This window comes from Euprymna scolopes, chromosome 14, assembly GCF_053919585.1.
Source record: "Euprymna scolopes isolate OS-2025 chromosome 14, ASM5391958v1, whole genome shotgun sequence".
NCBI classification, from domain to species: Eukaryota; Metazoa; Mollusca; class Cephalopoda; order Sepiida; family Sepiolidae; genus Euprymna; species Euprymna scolopes.
In genome coordinates, this window is record NC_136495.1 from 46784250 (window position 1) to 46797360 (window position 13111).

A 13111-nucleotide genomic window follows, 5' to 3' on the forward strand; every position below is an offset into this window, starting at 1 on the left:
GGGGGTCGTAAAATGCACTTAAATATAATATTTTATTTCATGCATATTTCGTATATATTATTATAGTCAATTTTCTATCGATACTTATATATTATGAAGTGATTTCAAAAATAAGAAATATATATCCATATGATTTGGGTGCATCGACTTGAATCAAAACCAAAACCAAAACTTATGAAGAAAAAATATTTGTGTATGAGTTCCTTCAGCTATAATCGAAACCAAAACCTAAACTCATGACGAATTCCTGGTAAAATTATTTATTACAAAAAATGGAAGGTCATAACAATTATTATAAATCACAGTCACTCGGAAGAAAGAATATGTAAGTGTGACACACACACACACACACACACACACACACACTATCGTATTAAAATATAGATGATAATAATGGGCATGCATAATGCACTATAAGTGGAAGATGCTACTGAATGTAGAACACAGAAAGGTTAATCATCGCAGCAAGAGACGCCATAAAAATGAACAATACATGGAATCGAAAAACTCAAAGAAGCTAGACAGAAAACAAGATAGATATAGTTTTAGTGTTTAATAATAATAAACACACCTGAATACGATGTGAAAAAATGCCAAATACCTTTGACACACTCTTACTTCTGTTCTGATTTTCGTCGTGATGGCCGTCTTCAGTTCAGGAATAGCCTGGGGATTTTTTTGATAGATATTATCTTTGAGATAACACCACCGATGAAAAGATTTGGTGAGTATGAAGCCCATTCAGGATCACATCTCATACTGATGAGACGATTATCAAAGTGCTTCTGTATATCATTGCATGAAGATAAAAAAATTGTCAGAACTCAAAGAAGCCAGGCAGGTATAGAAATAAATAAATAAATATAGAAAAGAGCGGATAGGTCGGTAGGAAAAAAATGTTACTTCAAATTTAACATGTCAAGGTATGAGAAAGTTACACCATAGCTAAAAGTCAATCAAGACCAGATGAGACAGCGATATTTCACTTTATTAGTAAGTATGGTCTACAATATCGTGGTCATCGCTTGCATTATGTTAAGAATAAGTAGGGTTGAAAACATTTTCCAAAACGTGTCAAGCTAGTCTAATGGTTATTGTACTTGACTATCTTTAGGTTTCGATTTCAGCTTGAGTATTTTTTTTTTTACTTACAAGAAGTGAACTGGTTAGAAAAAAAAGCATAATACTCGAATGAGCACGTGGTACAATGGGGGAAGAGGTGGCTGGTCACTTTTAATGCATCCAAAACCAAATTTATATTTTTACATCATCAACGCTCTGATCCCCATCTGGCATCAATTGAAATGGATGGCTCTCGTCTTGGAGAGGCTCTATGTTTTGACAAGCTTCTGGGTTTGACCTTTACTCCTGATCTGAAATGGAACACGTACATCAAATCTGTTGCCAGGGACGCTGGGAAAATGATGGGACCTTCTACCGCCCCAGAAGATATCTCACTACTGATGCAATTTTCTATCTGTATAAAAGCCAAGTATGGAGTACTGCTGCCACATCTGGGCAAGAGCTGCTAAAAACAGCCTATCTTGCCTTGACAGAGTATAAAATAGACTTCGTGGTTTAGTGGGGGATGCCCTTTTCTCTTCCCTGCAACCTCTCTCCCACAGAAGAGACGTTGCGAGCCTGTCTTTGTTTTATCGTTATTTCCATGGCAGGTGCTCGTCTGAGCTCCAATCCCTCGTCCCTCCTCGCCAATCTTTCACGAGAAACACCCCTCTGGCTGAAACTACTGTCAATAATTTTCCCCACTCTTTATCTGTGCCTAAATCCAAACGTAGATTCCATGAGCAAAGCTTCTTTCTTAGAACTGCATGCCAGTGGAACTCTCTGCCGCTTGCCTGTTTCCCACCTGACTACACCTTGGGCGTCTTCAAGTCCAACATAAACAAACTCCTAACAAACCGCCCCCCTAAGTAAGACACTCTATCAAAACCCCCAATACTAATGATTACTACAATACTTACTTACATTGATTACTGTACATGCAATAACCCCTATCCCTGAGTGGCCTTCGGGCCTTGATAAGTGGTGACCCCCATGTAAAAAAAAAAAAAAAAAAAAAACATGACCATGCCTCAATTTTTTTTTATTTTTTTATTTTTTTTATTAAAGGAATTTAACGTTACGTTTAATATCGGACAACGCCAGGCACATCTTCTAGTAGTAAAAAAAAAAAATTAAAGGTGTAATTATTAAAGCTACGTTGACGCAATAAACACTATGCACGTGGTGTTCAGGTATATTTTTTCCTCGCATAGGTGGTCGTCATTTTTTGTGTTGTATTTATCGTGCACAACATGCGTGTGTGTTGGGAAAAAGAGGAAAAGATAATAGTGAAGGGTCAGAAGGATTTACATATTGACATTTATTCATATTTAAACAATTCGTCGAAAAAAAAAAAGAAAAAAATACGTAAAGGGGTTTACAGAGCATGTAATCTAACACACAGTATAATCTGCCAGGAGAAATAAACACACAAATGTACGAATACATTCAGGTCTCGAATAAATTAGGAAGAATTACGTTGTTAGGCTCGTGTATAGATAAAATGAACAATTAATAAATAAATATTATGTTATGGAAGTAAGCTGACATACCTATGTTAGGAATAATAGACCTACCCAGAGACTATAAATATAGTTAAATTTAACACGTTTAACAAGGTAACGATTTACAGCAGTTATGGCCCCAGAATAATGGCGTATATTTCTGTAACATTCTTTTTCTAAGGCACTTGTTGTTAGTGCATTCATTCGCTTTTGTGGACTGTTATTCTCATCTTCATAGTTGTTGTTGTTTCACTATGTTTCGGCCAACTCATCCTCTGGCCTTCTTCAGGTGAAACGTGGCAAAACAACAACTATGAAGATGAGGATAACAGTCTGCAATATATATATATATATATATATATATATTGTATATTCTTTGTATATATATATATATATATATATATATATATATATAGTCATCCACATAAAGTACTGTTTTGCTGTTTCACAGCTCCTCAGAGTGGCTAGACAGGCAACTGCTTCAAGCCAGGATCGAAACCCAACCGCCCAAATTACAGTCAAGACTTCTCACCATTACGCTATATGGCTGATGCTGTGTGGGTAATGAATTAACGATGTTTTGACATATATATATGCATGATAAAATAATAATAAAATTTGATTCACAGCTCATACATTATAGCATCAACCCAACAAATATTTTATAAAGAACTAACAAACATAAAGGAAACAATAAATTTCCCAATAAAATCGTTGATAAGTACATAAAACTCTATTTAAAATCACTCCACAATAAAAAATATAAACCCTAACCCTAACAAAAATGACACCATCGAAGTATACTATAAATACCAACTACACACTAACTATAAAACAAATGAAAAAATAATAACAAACCTAATTAAAAGATACACCAGACCTACCGACCAGAACAAAAAGATCAAACTAATAATAAATTATACTAAATTTAAAACCTCCAATTTAATAATCAAAAACAATAACAATACAAACACCACACTAAACCATACTAACATAGTGTATGAATTTATTTGCTCCTTCGAAGGATGTCTCCGAACCAACACTAAAAACTCGTACAGCGCATACAACAACAACATTCTCTTGACGACTAACCTATCATTTACCTGATAATGTGCCATAAAACAACACCTAACATCCCATGATGAAAACCTACAGTCGTCCGACATTAGAAATATCTTAACTAACAATACTAAAAGTCGATACGTTAACAACTGCACACAATGACTAAAATTACTAGAAGCTATACTTATCAAAAAATTACAGCCCCCTCTTTAACCGGATCTCATTTAACACCGGGACAAATATACAAACAATATCTAATAACTAAAAAGAAACTAAATAAATAAACTATAAAATAATAAAATCGAAATTAACAATAAACATTAATCGCCCCTAACCTTTCTGTACCCACTTATATAACCAATTAAAAAAAGAAAGAAAGAAAAAAATTATAAATACACTAACCCTATAAGAAAAGTAAAGGAAAACGATAACAACAATCTCTCCTGATGATAATCGGACGTACCGATAAAAAGCACTTGACTAGAATATGGCTGAAAACAATGTTTCGGCGCCATTCTATACAACACGCCAGCTGAAATAAAAAAGAAAGTGTCTGTCTGTCTGTCTGTCTTTATACATTTCCCTACACAATAACTCTGTCAATTTTAAGTCTACAGACTCGAAATTTGATATACTGAGTACTGACATTTGGGAAAATCAAACTCCTCCGACAATTTTGGGTCTGAACACTTGAAATTTTAGATATAGGTTCTTTGGGCATGGATCTAACTTAATAACTAAATGTTAAGGGGTCATAATAGGGGTCAAAGTTTTTAAAAATTGACCGCTTTTTTTTTTTTTTTTTTTGCTCAACATAAACCTCCAAACATCCGGGCAACACCGGGCTTGCAGGCTAGAATATATAAAAGTGAAAATGTGTGTGTGTGTGTGTGTGTGTGTGTGTGTGTGTGTGTGTGTGTGTGTGTGTGTGTGTGTGTACAATTCCCTACCAAATAACTGTCAGTTTTTGGTCTAGAGACTCGAGATTTGACATGAGTAGTATTGAGATTTGGGAAAATCTTTTTCGGTGGTTTTCGGCCAGAAATTTAGCTCTTAAGAGGCCAAAGTTCAACAATTTGACCTTGGAGAACTTTACCAAACTCCTACGCCAATTTTGGGTCCAAACACTTGAAATTTTAGATATAGGTTACTTGGACAGGGATATAATTTTATAATTTGATTAGAGTCCAAAACAATAAATGTTAAGGGGTCATAATTGGGGTAAAATTGTAAAAAAACATGACCTCTGAGATCTCTGCCAAATTACTCAGCAAATGTTTGGTCTAAACATTTGAAATTTTACATAAAGTGTATTCAGACATAGGGCAAGCTTTTTAATCAGTTTTTGCTGCAAATTTGGCTTCAAGGGGTCAAAGTTCAAAAGATTTTACCTGTGCGATCTCTAGCAAACTATTAAGCCAACTTTGGGTCTAAACATTTGAAATTTTACATAAAGGGTATTCAGACATGCAGCAGGCTTTTTAATCAGTTTTTGGGCGAAAATTTTGCTGGCAAGAGGTCAAAGTTTACAAAGTTGACCTTTGCAGATTCTACAAAACTCCACCGCCAATTTTGTGTCGAAATACTTGAAATTTTAGATGTAAACATCTTAATTTAATTTGGGCCCAAAACAATAAATGTTAATGGGTTTAAATTGGGGTCATAGTTTTAAAAGATTTGACGACTGTGGTTTTTACCAACTTTTCTCTATGGTAGTTAAAGAAGCTTATTATATAGAAAGGCATTACCGTACATATTCACACTTTTTAATATATACATATGCACAAAAAGTTATAATCATCATTGCATCTGACAAAGTCCAGACGGCGCTTTCTGTTCTTTACAGAAATTATTGGCTTGCGTCTTGCAACACAACCTCGCAGATTAAATTCCTTCAATTTGTTCTTAACTGTAGAAAGAGAGCATTTTTAACAAGATTACACTGTTGTTGGATTTAGGAGAGGCGTTTCAAATCTGTTTTTGAGGCTGCGGATCTTGATAGCATTGTTTTCCATATAAGAAGTAACTCTAAGACGACCAAATTTAGGTGCATCACAAACACTGCCAATGTTTTTGTGCTTTGCACAGTCATTCATACCGTTTTTTTCATCACATTTCAATCTGCAGGCGATTTTTCGCTTGGACAAACCAGAAAGGTGCAGATTAATGAGCTCCTGACGATCACCAAGAGAAAGTCGAGGTATATGGACTAAATGTACGTTGTATAACCTGGAACAACAACAATTACGATTAGAGATGCTTTGTTACCTAAAATGTGGATATTTGAAGGTGGTTTTAAGCTCATTTGTTGCTGCAGAGTTTGTTTTTTACCTTCTCGATTTGAAGTTAATTTTTTAACAGGTAAAATTATAAAGGAATAAAAGGCGAATCAAAGTAGGTATAGGTTGTTTAAACAGTTACGTTCAATTTAGCTTAAATTTGCGATTTTTGTTGCCACTATATATATATATATATATATATATATATATATATATATATATATATATATATATATATATATTTATATATATATATTAGTGTTTTTTGATCAATGGGAATCGAGAATTGGAAAAATTAGAACTTTGGGGGGGGGGTATTGGAATCAATATCGGAATAGAAAGAAATTGTTCCTCTATTCCGATGCCAAAAACGATTCTTTTAATTATCTGTTTTATTTGATTTTGTTTAAAACAAAATCTTCTACCTCTGGTAATAATGTTTAAATGGTGAATATTTATTGATTTTAAACAACCATTAAAACTAACATATATAGATAATCCCCTAGAATTGTATTGTTCCTATTTACAATGTCTTTCTACGGGACAGAGTTAGACACCAGGGTCGTTTTTTAATGTGGAGAAAAGGAACAAGAAATAAAAAACAAATTTTTTTTTTTTTTTTTATTCAATTTTCACCCCAAACAAGGCACAGTGCCACTTTGAAGCAGGGGGCTACTATTAGGGACTTAATTAGCGGGGTCATTATGAAGGGAGAAGAGTAGAAAGATGTTTGTTAACATTACACTTGAACTTCTGCATATCATTGCAGTTGGGAAAGCAGAATCCCGGAAGGGAGTTCCAAAGACCCGCAGTTCTGGGGAAGAAACTATTGGAGTAAAAGGCTTTCTTGCACCTAGGGATCTCTACTGTAAAGGGATGAGACTTAGTAGCTTGTCGGGTTTGTCGTGGGTAGTCACGTCGGGGAGGTACAAGTGTTTGCAGTTCGTCAGAGCATTCACCATTAAAGTATTTGTAGAACAGGCAGAGGGATGCAACATCTCGTCGATGGGACAGAGGTTGAAGCCTAGATGACAGTTCAGGACCTATCAGGTTGGCGACTCTCTTTTGAACCCTGTCCAGGAGCGAGAGACAAGCAGCAGATGCACCAGCCCAGATGTGACAACAGTACTCCATACATGGGCGAATGGTTGCCTTATAGAGGTATAGGATACTGTCAGGCGTAAGTAGTTTTCTAGCACGGTAGAGGGAGCCAACCTTCCTTGCAGCAGCCTTGGCAATGCTCTCAATGTATCTATTCCAGTTCATATTCCCTGTAAACGTTAGGCCGAGGAGTTTAAAAGAAGTACTTTCAGGCAAATTATCTCAGTCGTGAAGGATTTCTCCTCCACTAACAGAGAACAAGAAATTGAAGTGTAGCATCTGAAGAACAGATACTACACTTTGATCTTGACTCAAAGGCCAAAATATTTGCCCATTTAACATGTGCTTTTTTACGGTAATCGAAAAAAAAAAAAATAACAACTCTATAATTAAATATTTAGAGATTTATAAAGAATCGGAATTGGTAATTGTCTCGGAATCGGGAATTAAGTATGAAATTGGTAATTGTATCAGAATTAGGAAAAATATTGGAATCGTCCCATCACTAATATATATATATATATATATATATATATATATATATATATATATATATATATATATATATATATATATATATATAATTTTTGTTAATTATACTACTTCTGCAAGGCTACAACATTGGGTTTCGAGACTTACAACATATTACTTACTTTGTGTTGTTCATTTTTGGCAGTATGTAACTGCTATCAGTACATATAACCTACAGGCAAGGTATGTTAGGATTTTAAAACGCATGCTCCATAAAGGATTTCCCATACTCTTTGAAACCGCTGGTATCAATCAATGCTTAATCTAATTTTAATTGTATATCCCTAATAAATATACTATGCTCCTAGAAATGCAATTGAGTCCTCTGTATTTATTGCTGCTAAACTCCATAACTACATAACACACTAGGTGTACCTATCCAGCATTGCCTGGTATTAATTCATATCATATTAATCTATTTTTTTAATTTAAAATATAACAATAATATATGTCAGTAAGAGATGAATAAAAAGGCTAAAGATATACTCCATTTTTGTATTTTTAATAAAAAATAAGAATTATCTCCCTTTTAGGCCATAGTTTAAAAATTTTCTCCATTGTAATAATCTTCTTGGCCACAAAAAATTATTTTCAGAAAACAACTAAAGCGAAGTGCATTTTTTAATTTAAAGAATATATGGCAAGGATGAAAAGGAAGAAAAATATTGATTTGTCAGATGTATTGCTCGGTAGGTCTAAAATGGCATATATGATGAAGAGCATTTATAATCTGATATGATTGCTTTCACTGTCACTAGAAGGTTTATATTTTAATTTGTACAGTGTTAGACGTCAACCACTGGAGTACTTGTTTTGACTCTTTATACTCTTATGTTTGCATTTTCATATCATTCAATTTTTGAGAGGGTGTTCAAGAATGTAATCCACATTGGTTGGATGAAAGGGTGTAAATGAAGTCACATCCCTTCATATAATTTTCTGTAAATTAATTGCTAAACCAAATATTACAATATCTAGTTACGTTTTTTTTAAATTTTAAAATTATAAAATAAATTTTTTAAAAGTATTTATTTTTTTATCAATATACACATAATATTATGATAACCCTTTGATCAAAATGAAATATACTTATTCAAATGCTCTGAGAATGTGTGTGTGTGTGTGTGTGTGTGTGTGCGTGCGGAAATATCTTTTTTTTTTTCAATTATATTTCACCTTTTATTTATACCAATCCCTTAATTCATGAAGCTCAATGTAATTACAGAGCATATAACAACTCAATGACAAAAGTCTATATTCAAACTTTCATGATGTTGACCATCTTATAATTTATTCCTAGAAGTTCGTTGACATGCACACTTCTTGACAGCACCTGTTTCGTAGCACAGTTTACACAGTTTATATATATATATATATATATATATATATATATATATATATATATATATATATATATATATATATATATATATATATAATTATTTTTTGTATATATATATATATATATATATATATATATATATATTATATCTCTCTCTCTCTCTCTCTCTATATATATATATATAGATATATATATTGTGTAAAGTATGAAAATGTGTACACCAGTATATGTGTGTGTTTGTATTAGTATTTCATGTACCTACATCAAACTTTATGTATCTATTTTCAGTATTTACTTCAACAGTGCTCGATACATAAGTAGAGCTAGATAGTAAGTTTTGAAAATATATATGGCAGTGAAGCTACACAGATAAAAAGCGAAAAATTCTGCGTAGCTTAATTGCCATATATATTTTCAAAGCTTACTATCTAGCTCTTACTTATATATATATACATATAGTTTTTTTTTTTAATATAATCATCTACTGACACGTGTTTCATTGTCTACGATCCATCAGAGTGGCTGAAACTAGCAAGATTCGAAATCGGGACCCCATGGTAAAAAGCCCAAACTCCTATCACTGGTCCATCTCACACGACTGTTTGAACATATTTACATAGATGTCTATTTGTTTTGTTTTTGCCATACGTTTTGAATGAATTAAATTATTTATGCGGTATATATATATATATATATATATATATATATATATATATATATATATATATATATATATATTGTTTTTAAAATATAATTATCCACTGACACGTGTTTCGTCGTCTACGACTCAACAGAGTGGCTGAATAAATGGGAAAATTATTATATGTATCTAGAAATTAATTGGCATTTGAAATTAAAATATATATATATATATATATATATATATATATATATATATATATATATATATATATATATATATATACGCACACACACACACACATATATATATATAATATATATATAAATTTCAAATACATCATTTCATGTATCCAGAAATTAATTTGTGAACATTTTTTTCATGACCGTCGTGTCAAGGTCACAGTGTAACATCTGTTCTGATGCTACAGTTCACCTTTTCTGTCCTCGGTCAGTGGAGGAGAAATCCTTCATGACTAATACAATTTTTATTTTTGTTCCTATCAAGAGTGCCCCTTTTGAGGGAGCTATATTTTCCCCACAATAAAAACCGACCTTGTGTCTAACTCTGCCCTCGTGGGGAGGAGCCAATAAATAGGAACAAATAAACAATAAAGCAAAGAGAGCTACAACTTTCTATATAGAGATTTATGGATGTCCAGATGGATAGGAATGGAAGAAAATGGAGAAAGGGGTGAGGAGGAAGAAATAGATAGACAGAGAGTAGTAATGGCGTGAGGAGGGAGGGGTTGGTTCTCCGCTCCAGACGTCCGAATTAGAGGGTGGGAGCAGCAGCGGCATCCAATCATATTCAAATTATCTCTTTTTCTCATAATATGCCTCATTGCCTCAGTGTTTGAACTTATACTTGAATCTTTGAGGCATACAGCAAATATAATTGATCCCGGGCAAAACCAGGGCATTTATACCCCACCAACGGATAGAGAGAGGTAGAGAGACAGATGTCGCATTGTCGCACGCAGCTTTTAACTTTTCTATTTTGTTTTCAATGTCCCGGACAACGCCGGGTAACCATTCTAGTAAATACAATGAAAACAAAGACTCCCTGCGCCCACTTTCATTAAAGTTAAATATACTTATCCATGTAGTTTAAGTAACAATGTAGTTTCAGAATATATATGGTTATATGGTTAGTGTTATCTCCCCAAGTCTGGAAGTTCGCGAACGCTACAACAAACAAACAAACGGGCACTGCCACTGGCACTACACATATTTTACTTACGGTAGTTATTTCAGAAAGAGCGCTAGAAATATACGTGTAAATAGTTCCAATATTGACGTACCATTCTTTGGTAAACAAGTACGGGAATTCCTGAAAGTCTCTAAATACCAACTGAATCACTCTCAGATTCGAGACTTTCACAAGCTTTAACGTTCATATTCATTACTTCTCAGCGAATTTACCTCCCAGTAAATAGAAGTTCTTAGGTTACTTAATGCCAGGCTAGACGAAACGGTTACTTTTAAGATAACGAAAGTTACAAAAAGCATTGTATGTCTGCAGTGTGTGTGTGTGTGTGTGTGTGTGTGTGTGTGTGTGTGTGTGTGTGTGTGTGTGTGTGTGATACAATTATACGTTGATTAGCCGTCCGTATCGGCGGTTTCTAGGGATAGACAAATTTTGGTCAGCCTTTATTCGGTGGAAATCATTAGAAATCCGTACCGGCGGTTTCAGGAGGGGGGGGGACAGACAAGTTTTCATTCATTCCGTTCTTTATCAGTAATTAACTAATTTCAACCAAAGAAAGGATAGCGAAAAACCGACTACCCTCAGAAATCGCCGGTACGGACGACTATTCAACGCATAATTGTATAACACACACACACACACACACACACACACACACACACACACCACAGAAAGAGAAAGAGAGAGGGAGAGAGAGAGAGAGAGAGAGAGCGTTGCACTTCCGAGCTATTTAAATGATAACTGTTATTTATTCATATACAATAATCACTGTCCCAAGTAGTTAAATTACGCACGCACGCACACACAGACATTGGTATATTTAGGCAGTAGTTTTTCATTCAAGCAAACATTATTGAATACAGCCGAGGTACTTTGTACCAATACCATCTGAAGATGATCCGTTGTTGAATCGAAAACGCTCGTGATTCTTATGGAACTTTTATTAATATCTTCGATTTCGATATAAAAAAAGAGATTATACGAAAAATCGAAAAAATAAAAAAAGAATAATAAAGCAAAGTATCTTCATTGTATGCAATAATGTTTGCTTGAATATATATATATATATATATATATATATATATATTGACAAAGAGAGAGAGAGAGAGGAGGAGGGGGACGAGGGAAGCTATGTGTATATTTAAATTTTATATACATACATACATACATATATATATATATATATACATACATATATATATATATATATATATATATATATATATATATATATATATATATATATATATTGACAAAGAGAGAGAGAGAGAGGAGGAGGGGGACGAGGGAAGCTATGTGTATATTTAAATTTTATATACATACATACATACATACATACATATATATATATATATATACATACATATATATATATATATATATATATATATATATATATATATACAGAGAGAGAGAGAGAGGGGGGCGGAGAGAGAAGGGAAAGAGGTGGGGGAGACGAGGGAAGAATCTAAGAGCGTGTGTACATCTTTAAAACTGTAAGCTCGAAAAGAAAGATTATGTGTGTGTGTGTGTGTGTATACATATATATATATATGTGTGTGTGTGTGTGTGTGTGTGTGTGTGTGTGTGTGTGTGTGTGTGTGTGTAAAAAGACACTAAAACAAAGAATGGTCTCCGTTTCAAAATGTTATTTGGTTTGTTTTTCTTTTGTTATTTTTGTTTGTTTGATTTTTGTGTGCATGTGTTTTTGCTTTTCTATTGTGGATTTTTTGTTTGTTTGTTTTTGTTCAGTGAATGAACCTTTACTTACAGCATATTGTCTCGGCAAAGCTGTTCGTCTCGGCGAAACTGATTCAGCTCCATCAGCTGTTGCTGCTGCTGCTTCTGCTGCTGCTGTTGCTGTTGTTGTTGTTGTTGTTGTTGCTCTCAATGGCGTTAGAAGAAAAGCGGTGTGTGTTGAGAGTCTTACTTGTGTAGGGATGTTGGTTTATCGGTGTGGTAGTAGTATGACTTTGGAATGGGAGACGGGTTAAGAGGGGGAAGCGGAAGGAGGGCTCTTGAAACTGTGTAGGGGCGAAATCTAAGGAACTGTCATTAGTATGTGCGCTCGCAAAAACCGAGTGTGTATAAGTAGATATGTCTGAGTGGGTGAACACATGTCAATGACCAGTTTTAATGATGCTGATGCTGATGATGATGACGACGACGACGATGATGACGAAGACTACTGCAAACTTGTTATTAAGGGTAAACTTGTTATTTAGTATGCCATGTTATTTTATCGTACCGATCAATCTGTAGTATCAGAGCCATTTTATGTGTGTGTATTTTTAGCAGTTTAAAGTATTTTCGACTTTTATTCCAAATAAAGAGTGTACGAAAATAGTATTAAAGTCGTTTACAGCTGTTTCAAGACGAT

At 33.8% G+C, this 13111-nt stretch overlaps 1 protein-coding gene across 1 annotated transcript in view; it reads right to left on the reverse strand.

Moving 5' to 3' along the window:
- Positions 1-12642, reverse strand: part of LOC145292971 (soluble guanylate cyclase 88E-like) — a 233096-nt gene extending 220454 nt beyond the window's left edge. The window contains exon 1 of the mRNA XM_080139206.1: positions 12503-12642. The gene's annotated coding sequence lies outside the window, so the exon portion shown is untranslated. The remainder of the gene's footprint in view (positions 1-12502) is intronic.
- Between the last annotated feature and the right edge of the window lie 469 nt (positions 12643-13111).